This window comes from Geotrypetes seraphini, chromosome 6 (assembly GCF_902459505.1).
Source record: "Geotrypetes seraphini chromosome 6, aGeoSer1.1, whole genome shotgun sequence".
Classification (NCBI taxonomy): Eukaryota; Metazoa; Chordata; class Amphibia; order Gymnophiona; family Dermophiidae; genus Geotrypetes; species Geotrypetes seraphini.
This window is the reverse complement of record NC_047089.1, coordinates 207908313-207925658: the sequence shown is the minus strand read 5'-3', so window position 1 is coordinate 207925658 and position 17346 is coordinate 207908313. Positions and strand designations below refer to the sequence as shown.

General features: G+C 42.1%; 1 protein-coding gene across 2 annotated transcripts in view; it reads right to left on the bottom strand.

Annotated features, from left to right (window-relative positions):
- Positions 1–286: 286 nt before the first annotated feature.
- C6H2orf42 (chromosome 6 C2orf42 homolog) overlaps positions 287–17346 on the bottom strand; it is a 54269-nt gene continuing 37209 nt past the window's right edge. The window contains exon 10 of one of the 2 annotated variants that reach the window (XM_033948069.1): positions 287–572. The gene's annotated coding sequence lies outside the window, so the exon portion shown is untranslated. Of the gene's footprint in view, positions 573–9637; positions 9694–17346 lie in introns of those variants that run through there. The other variant, XM_033948068.1, reaches the window with a different exon arrangement.

The following is a 17346-nucleotide window of genomic DNA, read 5'->3' as shown; positions in this document are numbered from 1 at the left end:
TGGTACACAGAGTGATAGAGGTAATCATTTTATGTATAAATCTCTTTATTAAAGGTTCAGAAAACAACAGCAAACAAGTACAGTAATATATTCCAAAAACAATCAGCAGTTACAGTGTAACAGCAACCAACATTACATTACATTGGTGTTTTTTTATTTCGCCAATACCTTACGGTTCTAGGCGGATTACAATAAGAGGAGATTCTGGTCATATCCAGAAGATTACAAGATAATAATAATAGCTTTATTTATATCCCCCCACCCCCTCCCACCCCAGGAGCAGCAAGTACATAGAAAGAGATACTCACTCAAACACCAAGCTTGTTCTGAATGAAGGGGATCTATGTCATGCAAAAGGGAGTCCAACATAGTTCAAACAGGCGGCCTTTTCTGGTGTTCAGAGCTCCCATATCTCTCCTTTCCACCAGTGCGTGTTGTATCATCAGAGTCCTCCAATGTGAAACAGTAGGTGGTTGTAGGGAAAGCTAGCAATGCAGAATACTAGTTCTGCCCAAAACAATGGCTCTCCTAATAAAGGCTGCACAACCCGGTCGAATAGGGTGAAGACGGGCCTGCAACATAAAAAGAAAACTAGGATGTATGCGCCATGAGCAGTTCCAAAGTTGTGCCACATACACTATAAGTTGAGTCCAAAACTGAGACACACAAGGGCAAAGCCAAAACATGTATCCAAGAGTGGCGTGTGTCTGCAAACATTTAATACAATGATCACCTGCACAAAGTTTTGCTCTATAGGCCCCGTTAGGGGCATAAAAAGCTCGCAAGACAAATTTATAATTACGTTCTTTGTCTGTGGCTTGAGTCAGATGTTTATTACCCAGCTGCAGGCCCTTTTTCAACATATCCGGCGTTATAGAGACCCATAGGTCTTGAATCCATTTCTGCGCTAGCCCAACAAAGTTTACCTCACCCGCCTCTTCCTGCAAAAATTTATGATGAAATCTCAGTGGTTGAGGTAATCATTTTAAATGTCACTCTTGTAGATTTTGTGATTTAGCTCTGGAATGAAGAGCGTTTGTTTTGATCCTTTCAGTGGACTTCTGAAGCTGTCCACTAGAGGGCACCTTCATACCATCAAGCATCATCATAGGTTAATCTCTTTCTGAACAAGATACATGCAGCCACTACTGAGGTTGACGAGTCAGCTACCACAGCATTCAGATTTTGTAATTTGTTTTGATATGTCCTTCTCCTAGATTATATATTCGACAAGCAAGGTGACCTTTTAAGCAGAGGTTAAGCGAACACAAAAGTTGTTTTGACATACAAAAGGATGAAAGCAGCAACAGTGCAATGTTGCCCAGAATGGGCTCACAATTTTTCCTCCCTACATTGTTGTTGTGCTATTGATCATGTACTGGAAACAGAAGCTGATCAGAGAGGGACTTTGTTACAGCAAGAACAATATTGTGACCGGGTAAGACCTGGACTGGAGTAGCCCGAGTTCTGACCTGGGTCATCCAAGCCTCAGCCGAGCGGTTGAATGAGGCATGGAGGGTAGAGGGATGTCTGCATCAAAATAAAAAGGTCCAGTACAGGTGTTTAGTGTGAATTTTAAGATGACTTTATTTTCTGGTTTTATATTGTAATTCAATTCCAAAATATACAAACAAAAAAATTCTCATTGGTGGCTAAACAGCCTGTTAGCCCACCATGTTCTATTCACTACTAAAGTTCAAGAAAAAAAAACCAGGCAATTTCAAACAGCTTGCCTCTGGAGCAATTCTCAGGGTGTACTTAGCCCTCTCACTCTGAGCATGGAATTCTTATCTCTTCTGTTACTTTTAGTTAAATCAGAAGCAGTACACTTCCCCCTCCGAATCCGCGGTTTCAGCATCCACAGATTCAGTTATTCGCGATTTTAAATAAAAAAAGCCTATTTTAATTTTTTGGGCTATTTTAAGCCCTGTAAGCCCCCTCTTAAGCCTTACCTGGTGGTCTAGCGGGTTTTCGGGGCAGGAGCGATCTTCCCATGCTCCTTCCCTGTAAAGATTGTTCATAGGAAATGACTCGAGAGACTATGGGAGTTCAAGGCAGCCATTTCCTGTGAGCAATCTGCATGGGGCAGGAGCCTGGGAAGATCGCTCCTGCCCCAAAAACCCGCTAGACCAGTGTTCTTCAACCTTTTTACACCTATGGACCGGCGGAAATAAAATAATTATTTCGTGGACCGGCAAACTAATAAGACTGAAATTTTTAAAAACCCCATTGCCACCCCATCCCCGCGAGCTCGGTTCCGTTAATCATCTGATCCCATCCGCATAAGCCTCAAATAGTTATGATTTTATATTGAACATATTTTATTAAAGTATAAAAAGAAACAATATTCTGTACAATTGTCATTTTATAAATATAAATAATACAGGGCAAGGATCAACAAAACCCCCGTCTCCCCTCCCCTTCACATATATCCCCTCTACTATCAAGAAAATTGAATAAGCCAAATTATTACAGAATGCTACACAAATATCATGCTAACAGAATACCACAGTCACACATGGCAGGAATGGTGTTAGGGAAGTGGAACTAGGGCAACTGCCTCCTGGTCAGAGAGAGCCCTAAGCCAGCTGGAAGCTAAAGACGCACTGCCTGGGCTTTGCACTCCCCAGTTATGTCTAACATCAGCTCTAGCAGGATACATATTTTAAATCTGATATATTCTAATCACAAGATAGAAATAAAATTATTTTTTCTACCTTTTGTCGTCTATGGTTTCTGCTTTCATCTTCTTTTCACTCTCTTCCATCCAGCGTCTGCCCTGTCTCTTCAATCCAGCATCTGCCTCTTCCATCCACTGTCTGCCCTCCACCCCTCCCCCTTCCATATGGTATCTGCGTTCTTTCTATGCCCCTCTCTCCTACACCAGATCTAGCATCTTTGTCCCTCTTTCCTTATTTTTCATCTGACCCCCTCTTCCCAGCATCAATCTCTTTCTACTTTGTCATTCCTCTGTTTCTCCCCTTTCTATCATCTGATCTCTCCATTCCATCCTGACTCCTTCCCCTCCTCTAATCTCCCTGCCAGCTGTTTCCTTCCAATGTTCCTCCTCCCCTGTCCAGCAGTACCTTCTCCCTTTCTTCCTCCCCTTATCCAACAGTAATTCTCGTCCCTTCCTCTTCTCCCCTGTCAGCAGTACTCCCTTCCCCTCCCTTGTCCAGGAGTACCTCTTCTCCCTTTCCTCCTCTTATCCAACAGTATCTCACGTCCCTTCCCTTTCCCTTCTCCCCTGTCAGCAGTAGCCCCTTCCCCTCCCTTGTCCAGGAGTACCCCTTCTCCCTTTCCTCCTCCTCTTATCCAACAGTAACTCTCATCCCTTCCCTTTCCCTTCTCCCCTGTCAGCAGTAGCCCCTTCCCCTCCCTTGTCCAGGAGTACCCTTTCTCCCTTTCCTCCTTCCTTTATCCAACAGTAATTCTCGTCCCTTCCCTTTCCCTTCTCCCCTGTCAGCAGTAGCCCCTTCCCCTCCCTTGTCCAGGAGCACCCCTACTCCCTTTCTTCCTTCCCTCTCCAGCAAATGTTTCCTCTATGTAGGCTAGCGGCAGCTCTGTGTACTTTTAACTTCGGCACACAGCTGCCCCTAAGCTGTATTTTAGCCGGTTTCATGAGGCAGCCTCAGGGCCTTTGGTAGGCCGGCCCACATCACATCATTGAAACGAGCCGGCCTACCAAAGGCCCCGAGGCTGCCTCATGAAACCGCGGCTAAAATACTGCTTAGGGGAAGCTGTGTGCCGAAGTTAAAAGCACCCAGAGCTGCCCCTGCTTGTCTGGGGGTGCGGAGACATGCGGCAGGAGTAGGAGGTGGAAGGCAGGAGTGCCGGCATAGCGACGGCAACAGGAAGTTGCACATCAGCTGACGCCGGCACTTTTTGCTGCGGCGGGGACCCGAATCCTTCACGGACCGGCAACATTTTTTTGCGGACCGGCGGTTGAAGAACTGTGCGCTAGACCACCAGGTAAGGCTTAAGGGGGGGTCTTACAGAGCTTAAAATAGCTGGGGGGAAGCGGGGGTTAGGGGCAGAACCGTCCCGAATATTATTCACGGTTTTTAAATATTCGCTCTGCCCCTAATCCCCGTGGATACAGAGGGAGAAGTGTAATTCTTAATTGTTCTGATACTTTGTTTTATGAGGCAACACCACAGATTTTGCTTCCCTCAAACTTTACTCTGTGATCATGCCTTCAAATATGCTTAATTCCTCAGACTCCAATTCAATATCCCCTACTAACATTTCTTCTGGCATTTCCTCATCATATTCAGTATCTTCAGAAGAAAGATTAGAGGCTTCAGTTCTGAGGTTTTCTACCTTTTTGCTCTGGGAAGTGCTGGTCTCTGCCTTCTGAATCCGGGTTTGCACAGGTCTGCCTCTCACCAAGGATTCAGCAATGCTGTAAGCTTGTGGCTGCCTCCTTGGCCTACAGACCACACCCTTTTCTCTAGCATGGGGCTGATTGCCTCTCAAAACATATGGTTCTCTAGTGCTTTGCTAATGAGCCTGGATAGCTTCCCTGCTCACTAACCAAGCCCCCAGCAGAGCTGATTGCAGAAGTTAATCCCTTTGTGGGTTTTGCTATCTCCTGCCTGGTGCATGCTGATACCTGTAGTTCTTTGCTTTTAGCATTCCCTACACTAGAACTAGGCAAGTATAATCGGGTCACTTTTGGGTTGCCTTTCACTAGGGATAAATTCTGCAGGGCAGTTTCCCTACCCTGCCTGCTTCTAGGAGCAGGTTTAGGGATAGTTTTAGAGTACTGCAAGGTTTCTTCCAGCCTGACAGGATTCTCCCTGTCACAATATACATAAATTTAAATTCATTAGAACCTGATAGGTTAAATAAAAAACAATGAAAATAGCTGGTAGAAAATATAATTTTTTTAAAAAAAATTTTCTACATAGAATCTGAAGTCTTGATTAAAAAGGAAGTAATGAACATTCAAACTTGAGAGCATCTCGCAACTATGTTTTGGGGGGCAGTTTAACATCCAAAGAATTGAGTACATTTCAAGTGTAAGGCCATGACGATCTTTCTCTGGTAAGCAAGATAAGTTTTCCTTGATTTAAGTGGCTGATGTTTTTTGGTTTTGGTTCGATACCCTGATGCAGCTTTAAAGTGTCAGTGGGACCATCTGCCTGAACACATTGCTTTCAATTAAGTTATTTTTTTTAAAAAATCTTTATTTATTCAATTTTAATTGAACATACAGCATATAAATGCATTAAGAAACAGAAATCAAACAGCTATAACAACAGAAATTCAACAAGAAATTTTCCTAATGGAACATAATAAAAAGTAAATTTTCATAGCAGATTTCTCTATAAGTCCACAACTAAACATAGGAGAGAGCATAAGGAAAAAGAGGAACAACTCAACAGGAAAAATTATAAATAAAAATATGACATCTCGTCAGCTAATTAAATTACAATCTTCCAAACTTAATGTTCAGTTTCTTCCCTTGGATCCGATACCTGGACTTGTATTTTATGCTTATTCTCAAGAAAAGCCTTCAATTGTCTGGGATCAAAGAAAAGATACCTATTTGACTCATGTAAAATTAAGCATTTACAATGAAAACGTAAAAAGAAATGAATACCCAGGGCTATCACCTGAGAACATAAGGTCAAGAACTGCTTCCTTTTTTCCTGTATATTTACACAAACATACCCATACTTTTCCTACCAAAAACAATTTATCAAAGTTACAAAAAAACATTCTCATCACCCAGTCCTTATCAGACTCAAACACAAATGTAACTAAGAGTGTTACATAGTAACATAGTAGATGAAGGCAGATAAATACCCGAATGGTCCATCCAGTCTGCCCAACCTGATTCAATTTAAATTTTTTTTTTTTTTTTTCTTCTTAGCTATTTCTGGGCAAGAATCCAAAGCTTTACCCGATACTGTGCTTGGGTTCCAACTGCCGAAATCTCTGTTAATATCTGTGTTGTTCTTATACACTCTTCTTCCAAAGATGTTTCTAACATTTGCGTTACATTCAAACTTTCCATAGATAGATCTTTCTGGACAAGAGTCTACTATTTCTTCCCCGGCAAAAAATAGACTCGAGAAAACAGGGGCACAGCTTCCTTTGGAACCCCCCAGAACTTCCATCGGATATTTCTTAAGCAGTTCCATGGGGGCTATGATCTTGGATTGAGGAAAGTTGACAAAACGCAGATTTAACCTAAGGGTATAATTCTCCATTTGTTCCACTTTATTTCTCAATCCAGCCATACCTTGACCATAAGTCAGGGTATTAAATTTTATCTCTTTAAGGTCTTGTTGAGCTTTCTCCAATCTTTTTTCGAGCTCAAAATTATTTGCCTCCTGGGTGACAAGACGTGTTTTACAGTCTTGCAAAGAATTATCCACCAAAATCTTGTTTCCCATGAAAATCTTTTCCAAGTGAGCTACAGCATCCCAGATAGAGTCTAAAGTAACATGGGGAGGTTTAGCTAGTGGTTTAAAAATCTGCTCACCAACATCCTGCTGGTGGTCTAACCTTTCGGTCCTGGAGCTCTCTCCGTGCCTCTCTTCTGCTCCTCCAACAGCACCTTCGAGGTCCAAGAGCTCAGAATCAGCTTTCATATTGGCTCCCATCTCACTGGTTTCTCCTCTTACACCCCAGTTGCTCCCCTCCTCCGTTGGAAAAACCGCCATGCTTCCTGCGGATTCATCAATTGCTCCCGTTGCATCATCATGCCTGGATCATAGGGTGGAAGTGGAGAGGTCTCGGAGGGGTAAGTCCTTACTTTCCCCTTTCTCTTACCCATTTGCCAAACTTTCCCGAACAATTAGCTCGAAGAAATTACCTCCGATTCAGAGCCCTTCTCAGCTGTTAGTGAGACACTATCTTGGGGCTTAGTCCCTCCGCTTTCAATTAAGTTATGATGTATTTAGAGTTTCATTTTTTGATTGATCAGTTATAGTTTTGCAAGGGGATTTTTTTATGCCAATTATGTTATTGCCCTGAATGCTGTGAATTATAATTTATTCGTCAGCAGAGCTTTGAGGCTTCTTTCTTCCCTATTCTTTGATATTAGTTAAAAATTAAAAATATAAGAAGTAAAAAGGTTTGAAGAACATTAATATATATAAACAACTGTATCTTTTCATAACTAATATTTATGAGATTGATGCATTGACTTTGATTTCCTGGAGGAATAATTTTAACAGAAAAGTATTTGTTGGTTTATATATTGAATCTCTTTTGTCCTTTGCATTGTTTTGTTCACTTATTTAAACACAGTTTCATAGTCCTAAGTTAATGCATTTTGGAGTTTTAAAGACAGCAACATATGAAAAATGTACAAGGGATGGAACATTTGCAAAACACTCTAGTTTAATTTCAGTGATGTGATAGGATAAAATTGTGGGAAAGAGACAAGAACAGTCTAGGCTTTTTTCATATTTTGTACAGTCCCACCCTCTGAATCCACGGATTCAGTTATTCGTGAGTTGTTGTTTGTTTTTTTTAAACAAAACTCTGCACCAGACCTTCCCCAGACCTTACCTGGTGGTCTAGCGGTGACGCGGGGCAGGTTCGATCATCCTACGCTCCTGCCCAGTGCAAAGCAGTCATCAAAATGGCTGCAGTGAGTTCCCGTTGTAGTCTTGAGTGAAGGTTAGAAGCATTAGATCAGGGGTGTCCAATGTCGGTCCTCGAGGGCCGCAATCCAGTCGGGTTTTCAGGATTTCCCCAATGAATATGCATTGAAAGCAGTGCATGCAAATAGATCTCATGCATATTCATTGGGGAAATCCAGAAAACCCGACTGGACTGCGGCCCTCGAGGACCGACATTGGACACCCCTGCATTAGATGAAGATTTATACATGTAAATTAGGAAAACCATAAGAAGTGATTTTAGAAAAGACACTAATTATGCATATAGATAGCATCAAACAAATTTAAAGGGGTATATTCTGGGGAGTCCTTATACATGTATTGCAGTAATTGAAATATACATACACAACAATGTTTGTACCTATTGGAATTTACACCTGCTTCAAGTTATGGTTCCCAGCTAACTTCTAATTTGGGCCCGGGGTTTGGAGTGCATAAAAGCAGAATTATGCTTTACCTCCTCTCTAGTGTTCAGAGTAGAGAATGACAGTGTGACAAAATTAATCACCGTTCCCCCATCCCCACGGATAACTGCAGGAAACAATCCTGTGTCATTCTTTAGTGTTTATCTCAACCTCAGTCCTTCTACACCAGCATTCTTCAATGTAAGACTTCAGTGTCAGTAGTTGTGCCCATTCATACTCTGATTCTTTCCTCTCTCCTTAAGAATGACATGGAGATGGTTTCCCGCAGTTATCAGTGGGGATGGGAACGGTGATAAATTTTTGTCACTGTGTCATTCTCTAGTTCAAAGCAATCTCTCCCTTTGCAAAAAGGCTGAATTTTGGAGATCAGTTCCTTTATCAGCTCAAGGATGTGTGGCATTTCAAAATCTACCACTAACATAGAAAAAGTACAAAAATCATATCTTAGACATATGTAGCACGATTTACATCAGGATGCTGCTTTTTTAACATCTTCCTTAATAAAACAAACAATTCTGTTCTGCATAGCACTAAATACATACGATGGGCATTTAATAATTTTATCTACCTGAGTATGAAAGAAAGTAGCAAGCATGTTGAAACAAGTCTGTGCACATTGTGACATGTCTCAAGGTTACTCATTCCAAGAGACAGGATGTCAGAAGAGACCTCATGTGAATCAAGTAAGAAACTGCTAGATTGGAGTACTGTTCAGTGATAAAATTTCTCACAAAATAAGGGAAAAGGCCAAAGGAGATCCATGAACGCATGACTGCAGTTTATAGTGAGCCTTCCCCGTCATCCTACAAAGTAAAATTTTGGAGCAAGCAGTTTAAGTGGGGTAGAGAGTCCATTGAAGATGACCCTCACATGGACAGCCTGTGGAAGCAACTTCCACAGAAATATGCAAGAAAGTCAAGGATTTCATTTTGTCAGATGAATTACGGTTTCCCAAATAGCTGAAGAAATGGGCATCTCAGCAGGTACAGTTTGGAAAATAATTCATGAAAAGTTGTGCATGTCCAAGGTTAGTACAAGATAGGTTCCAAGAATGCTGATGCCAAGTCAGAAGGCCATGAGGCTCCAGTGCTGTCAAGAGAACTTGGAGATGCTCTGTGAAGACCAAGTGAATTTTTTTCATTATTTGGTGAATGGAGATGAGACTTGGGTCTATCACAGAGATCCTGAATCCAAAATGGAATCAATGCAGTGGAAGCACATGTCATCTCCCACCCCAAAAAAGTTCAAGACAGAAAAATCTGAAGGCAAAATCATGGCAACTGTCTTCTGGGATGATGAAGGACTTTTGTTTCTGGAGTTCCATACCACACAAAACAACCATAATTGGGGAGGGTTTTGCCAACACAATGATCGCTTTGCGGGAGTCAATCAAGGAGAAAAGAAGAAAACTCACAGCAGACATTCTGTTTTATTACAACAATGCGCCAGTGCACATCACGACAATCACAGGCTGCCATCCAAGAATGTGGGTTTCAGCAGCTGAAACATCCACGCTACAGTCCTGACCTGGCTCCTTTGGATTATTTCCTGTTCTGAGTTTTGAAGAAATCTCTCCGTGGACAGCAGTTTTCAAATGATGAAGACATCAAGGAAGTTGCGATGTCCTGGTTTGAAAATCAAGCAGAAGAATATTTTTCAAAGGGGTTAAAGTCATTGCAGGAAAAGTGAATGAAGTATATGGAGCTATCAGGGGACTAGATTGAAAAATAAAACAATTTTTTTTTAACTTCTTTTCTAATGAGGTAGATAAATTATTGAACGCCCCTCATATGTTTCTTCAGCAGCATTTTATGTATTTTATAAAAAGCTCACTGACTCCTTTATAAAATACTAGCCTAGTTTTGAATAGGCAGCTTTGGACATCCATTTCCCCATCTAGATGACCTATAGAGTAGGAATGTGCATGGGAAAATAATTTTTATTTAGCTGGTTTTCAGACATGAAATCATTCAGTTACTTGGAGGCATGCAATTTTGCACTTTAAAATTGGATGGGACCCACTTCTAATAACTCAAGCACTTCAAGAATAGCATGAAGACCCCCAAAGCACTATAAGAGGGGCAAAGGGCACTAATGGTTGCTTGAAGAAAGAGGCAGAGTGGCATAAACAGTGGACTGAAGATCCCAAGGATCAGAGAGAGGGGCAATGCAGCAGACATTGGCAAGAAAACTCCAACACACAGAGAAGGGCAAAGCAACACAGGCATTGCCAGAAAGACCCCCAAGGCATTAGGAGAGGCTCTAAACCCTCTAGGCATAGGGTAAAGAAGCACCAAGGTTAGGTCAGACACAGATTTCTGTGAAAAAATGAGCCCATTTGACGGACGCAGGTGTCTTCACAGAGATCTATCAAAGAAAATTTGATGGAAACATAGGATTCCACATAGGACATGTTCACAGTTACATGCTAATTATGTGTATATGTCATTAGAGGCATATATACATGTATGTGTACATACAGTATATGCTAAAATGCTACCTAAGTGCTATTCTTAAATATGCTCATATCTTATGGCTCAATATACACATAAACCACAAAAACGGTTTAAAAAAAAACAAAAATAAAACCACCACCACAATGATCTCCTATGTATTGTGATCAATATCAAATAATTATAAATTCTGACTTAAAGTTCGTGTACAAAAAGAGGGAAAAAGATCTCAGATGCCCTTTGTGTCATTTCAAACCAGTTGAATAAGACATCCAAATAATCATCGGTCATAAAAAACCCCTCTTATAATGTTACAAAGCATTAAGCAAAGTATAATTTCAAAATCCTAAACAACTTGGCTTTCATATCATTTAGCTTTGGTTGGAAAAAAAATCCTGATTCCAACGGGACCCGTTTCACCCAAGGATTCTTCAGGGAATCAGTAGAAACTTTTACACATGGGAACTGCTCATGGACCGGTCTCCCACTTCAATCCCAACCAGAAACAATTGCATGTTATGAAGACACTAATGAAGCTTCAGACATACGATATTATATATATATATATACATATATACATATATATATATATATATATTTGTATACTGGCAACAACCTAATCTGCCATTTTCATGAACACGCCCAAGAGGTGCCATGATTTCCGGCGTGCTGCAATTGTTTCTGTTTGGGATTGAAGTGGGGGACCGGTCCCGTTGGAATTGGGATTTTTTTCCAACCAAAGCTAAGTGATTTTTTTTTTTTTTTTTGAAACTATATGAAAGCCAAGTTGTTTAGGATTTTGAAATTATATTTTGCTTAATGCTTTATAACATTATAAGAGGGTTTTTTATGACCGATGATTATATGGACGTCTTATTCAATTGATCAGCATTGGCTGGTTTGAAATGACGCAAAAGGCATCCGAAGTCTTTTTCCCTCTTTTTGTACACAAACCTTAAGTCAGAATTTATAATTTATTTATTTGATATTGATCACAATACATAGATCATTGTGTTATTGGGGTTCTTTTTGCAACTCTATTTTTGGGGTTTATCTTTTGATTTTTGCTTGTAGAGTTGTTATTTTGGGGGTTTTTCTTGCCAAGTATAGATTGTCAATATACATATACCTAGGTTTCTATAAAAGTCGTCCAAAATTGAGGACAGATCCCAGATCTGTGTACAAAATAATTAATAAGCTCCAATGATTTAATTACTGGAGTTAACAAGCACTTAAATTGGCATTCATTATGATTTGTGTGCGGATCTGGCTGCATGCTATTCTATAACAATGAGTGCTACTCAAAAGGAGGCATGACCATTGAAGAAGCATAGATTGATTGATTTATTTTAGTATTTATATACCACTTATAGTCTAACTGGTTTACATTCAGGTACTTAAGCATTTTTCCTTATCTGTCCTGGCAGGCTCACACTCTATCTAATGTACCTGGGACAATGGGGGATTAAGTGACTTGCCCAGGGTCACAAGGAGCAGCATGGGTTTTGAACCCACAACTTCAGGATGCTGAGGCTGTAGCTCTAACCACTGTGTCACACACTCCCCACAGGCACAGTGTTATAGAATAATGGAGATCTGCACCCAACATGTGTGCCACCCACAGAAAGGGCCTTATACAGCATAAGCCAATCAGAGCCTCAAGCCCCTCCCTGGTGCATCCCAGGATGCACTGGGGAGGGGAAGGCCCACCATTTTGAAGAGGCTGTTCAGCTGGCTGGAGGGAGTAGGCATCTCTCTGGCCAGCCATCTGAAAATAAGGGGGAGTTGTTGGAGAAATGGGGAGGTGGGTTGCGTGATAGAAAGAGAGCGTTGGCAACTCTCCCGCTGTTGAAGGGAGTTGGGCATCTCTCCTGCTGCAGGCGGGCATCTTTACCGCTGCCGAGAGAAGTTAGGGGGGATGTTGTCTGACAGTGGAAGACATTCGGCATCACACTCCCACTGCCAAGAGGAGTTGGGGGAGGATGTTTGGCAGCAGGAGACATTGGTTTTTTCTCCCGCTGTCGGTGGTGTGTTGGTTGACGGCAGGAGAGAAAGCATCTCTCCTGCTGCCAAAGGGGACTCTAAAGTAGTCAAAACACACGCTACAAGATGCACTTTTTAACAGTGCTATCACTGAACTGGCACCCCCATACCAGTCGCTGATTTTTGTCACCAAAATCCGACACTGCTCTTGAAGAATGGCTTGGCGATTTTGAATAATCCATTGGAGTGCTTATTTCAATGTTGAAAAGCCCATTTGCATAGTGGTGTCAGAGACTGCTAGAATCTCGCTAAAGGCCGAGATAAGCTGTTTTGATAATCTGCTGCTAAAACGCGTGCAGGCTAAACCGTCAGAAACCAGTTTAGTGACCGCGTTAAAGTTTTGAGAATCTGGGCCTAAGACCTTTGTTTCTACTATACTTAAAGGTCTCTTGGAGATGTTTATAACATAGAAACATGATGGCAGGTAATTGGTTCTGATGATTTGACCGAATTGGTGGTTTGTAGTAGGCTGATATACTCTCCCTCTGTACTGCATCAACACCTCCTTTCTGCTGGTTACACCTTACTCTATACAGCCTAGCATCCTTCTGGCTACAGATACTATCTTGTCACACTATTTTGTTACCTTCAGATCTTCAAACACATCACCCCAATGTCCCTCTCTCCGTCCATCCATATCAGCCTCTCACCTCCCAGTACATATGGACATAAAACACAGCACAAAGGATTGAAACAAATGGCATGAGTGGCAACATCAGAATAGCAGGTCTCTTGGGTCATATGTAAGCAATATTAGGAAAGAGGTAGTTATGTCAATGAACGAAAAAGGACACAGCAGAAGCTTTAGGTCAGGCATCTCCCCAGTAATGTCAGCATGAGGCAAAGTAAAAAAGTAAAACCTGTTGCTCTAAGTATTTTATTTATTCAGTTTTCTATACTATACTCAACCATTTTTCCCTGTCTTTCCCGGAGGGCTCACAATCTATCTAATGTACCTAGGGCAATGGGGGGATTAAGTGACTTGCCCAGGGTCACAAGGAGCAGCGTGGGTTTGAACCCACAACCTCAGGACGCTAAGGCCGTAACTTTAACCACTGTGCCACACCACTGCGCATATTTTAAAACCATGGCTAGCTCATGACATCCTTTTCAAATCACTTTTAAATTTCTGCATCATTATCAGGAGTATCAATCGAAGCACACTTTAGAGTTTGTGTAGGTAAACATCTTATTGAGCATCATGTGCAGGTCCTCTATGGCTGTGCAATATGGTACATCTTGAAAATACTTTCTTAATGAAAGCCACTTTGTTGTATTTATATTGGTACCCCATATTCTTACAGTGATCCAAAATTGTTTGCATTAGCCGTTTAAGTAAGGCTAGTGCAGAGGTATTGGTTGCCCTTCAGTTTTGTGGCCCATTTCATTAACTTTCAGGCCCCTATCCTCCAACAATCTAAACAGAATTATCCTAAAACAATGCAACAGCACCTCTCCTATAATGAACACTTTTTGAAGGTGTGGTCTTCAGAACTGTACACAATATTCTAAATGAGGTCTCACCAGAGTCTTATACAGGGGCATCAATGCTTCTTTTTTCTTACTTGCCATACTTCTCCCTATGCACACTAGCATCCTTCTAGCTAGGGCGGGGGGCCATCACCTTTTTGACCTGTTTGACCACCTTAAGACCTTATGCATCCAGGCCAATCAGGGCCTGGGAAGGGGAAGGCCCGCCATTTTGCAGAGACGGGGCCTGCCAGCAGGAGAGAGTGTGAATCCCTCTTGCTGAATTTCTTCTACAATGCCTACGACAAGCTATGGGGGTAGGTCTTTGAGCTGGGGGTTCTAACCTGACTCCCCCCAGCCGACCAGGGCCTTCTTTTGGGGACTTTGGTGGGGTGGTAGGAGGGGTCAGCAGGGGATTCTTTGTGTCAGGGGAGGAGTGTGGGGGTAAAAGGGGACCGCCCGGTATGCACTAAAATGTGATTTTGCCAAGGCAGGAGGGAGTAGACATCCGTCTTGCTGATTTTTTTTTTTTTTTTTTTAAAGTACGGGGGCCAGAGGTGGGGAAAGGGAGGGTGGTCCTGGCAGGGTGTTGGTTCTTCAGGGGGCCACCTGGTGGCAGGAGGGAGTGGGCATGCCTCCTGTAACTCTGTAATTTAAAGGTGAGGGTCCGGGTGGTTGAGGCAAGAGGGTATGGGCATCCCTCCTGCCTCTTTCTTCAGGGCCGTCATTGGGGGGTTAGCCGTCTGGGGGAAGGAGGAGCCAACACACCTTTTTTTTTTTTTTTTAATGGAGACAGGTATTGTGCGAGTGTGTAACACAAGCACATCTGTGCCATGAAAAAAAAATCTTCCTGCCCTGAATAGCAGAGTGACAAGAGGCCGCTTCGGGGCTTCTCCTGCCAGCTATACGCATGTATGAAAGTCACTTTTCCAGCAACTGGTGGAGTGGGATTACAGCAGACCTCCACAAAACTATTTGCAGGGGAAGCCGTTTGAACATCGATCGCCGTTTTGGAATCGGTTAAAAAAAATAAAAATAAAATCGGCTCGCAGCGACCTACGCAGTCTTAACGTCCATTTATAGTACATCCGGCTCTAAGTCCAGTAGGGCCCCATCCCGCATGGGTTCTATTACCAAAAGCTAGAACAGTTCTCCTTATAGAGGATCTAGGATCTTCCTACTTCTAGAAAAACCTGCTATAGCGATACCCCAATCATTAAAAAGCATGTTAAAATCACCAATTAGTTAATACTTCCCCTTTTACAGCTATATTCTGTATGCCTACTATTAAATCTCTGTCTACTTCTTCTGTCTGTGAAGGTGGCCTGTATATCAAAACAATGTAAATGCATTTTCCATTCCCTCTTTCCAGACTGACCCATAATACCTCTTCCTTACCCTGCAAATCCTGCAATTGTGTGGCTTTAATATGATCTTTAACAAATAATGCCATTCCCCCTCCTTTTCTTCCTATCCTGTCTTTCCTGAACAGATTATAGCCCGATATAACTATATTCCAGTCATGGTTCTCCATGACCCACATATCCACATAGCCACTATATCCAATTCAGTCTCTTGCTTCATAGCCTCTAGATCCAGAACATTGTTTCCCATACTTCGAGCATTGGTTTATACAGCTTTCCAGACATTGCTCTCTTTTCCCTTTTGAGTAGAGGTATTTAGTGATTCACTTACCTGAGGGCTTATACTCACCCGGGGGCTTTGATCACCCTGCCCCAACGATTCTAGTTTAAAGCCCTCCTCAGCAGGTCAGCCAGTCTGCTGCTGAAGACACTTCTTCCCTTCTTTGATAGATGCACATATCCCTGCTCAGCAGCCCATGGTCCAGGAAGCTGAAACGCTCTCGACGATACCATCCACGCAGCCACACATTTATCTCCAGGATGCGAGCTTCTCTGCCCAGGCCTTTACCTTCAACAGGGAGGATTGATGAGTATACCATCTGCGCACCCGACTGCTTCACCTTTTCTCCAAGAGCCACAAAGTCACTTTTGATACGTTCGTAGGGGTACCTAGCAGTAACATTAGTGCCAACATGGATGAGCAGCATTGGATAATAGTCACTAGGTTTGATGAGTCTTGGCAAGCTCTCCGTAACATCTTGGATTCTGGCACAAGGCAGACAACATACCTTCTGGGACATGTCTGGTCTGCAGATGGATGCTTCTGTACCCCTCAGAAGAAAATCACCAACCACCACTACCTTACGCTCATAATGGTCTCAGATCCAGCAACTTTGGGGATTTTGAGCTTTAGTCCTTCTTCTCCCTGGCATGCTCTCATCACCTCCACTTCCAGGGCTGCATACCAGTTCTACAGTTTAATGGCAGGTGGAGTCACAATATCAATCCTGCAGAGTCCTGTAATCTTGAGTTCAACTTTCCTCTCTCAGCAAGGCCTCTTCTTCACCACTTCTGGAAATCTTTGATTCCTCATTCTCATGGATGCTTCTACGTCTTGCTACCTCTTCTCTCAGTTCATTTACTTCCTTCATGAGGGATTCAAGCTGAAGATAGCTTGCACATGGAACCACTCCCTCTGCTTGGGTAACACTTTCTGTCTGCACAGAGTCAGAAGCTGTAAACTGAACAGCAGCTTTGGTCAAATGATGCTTCCTAGACATACTGTGGTTGCAGAAGTACTTGCAACTGATGAGAAGAAAAAAAAGAGAAGAAAAAGCAGACAAAAAAATCCTACACAAGCAATGCCCTGTTCCTAATTGGCTGAAAAGCCTGTAAATCAAAAGATCAGCCTTGGGGGTGGGTGGGAGGAAATTAAACACAGAACAGAGACTTTCCTCAACTGCTATCTGTGCCCTAATCTAATTTTATGCTCTGAAAAGCAAACTACTAAAATACTAATCTAGACTAAAACACTTTTCATATAAGACCCTAACAGAGACTCTAAAGGCTACACTATTGCCTAAACTGACTTTGCTGAAAAATCAGAGTACTGAACTAAAAATATAAAAGGACAATGAAATAAGCTACTAAAGCCCAAGTTCACCTTTTTCAAAAGTTTGAGTGCTAGCAGGTAAGATATTCCAAAATGGAGCTTTTCTTCCCCTTAGCAAATCCTCACTCGGCACCTTTTCAGCTGTACTTCTAAGGGTAAATAATGTCAGCTACACCTCCTGGATGAATCACCCTGCACTGATCCTGACCTTTTACTTTTCTCTTTAATCAGGCACTATTGCTTTACTGAAAAGCAACTAAACAAAAGAGCAGTTTTTAACCGCCTAACTGAAAAACCTTTGCAAAAAGATATGCTCTGTAGGGCTATTTTTTTTCT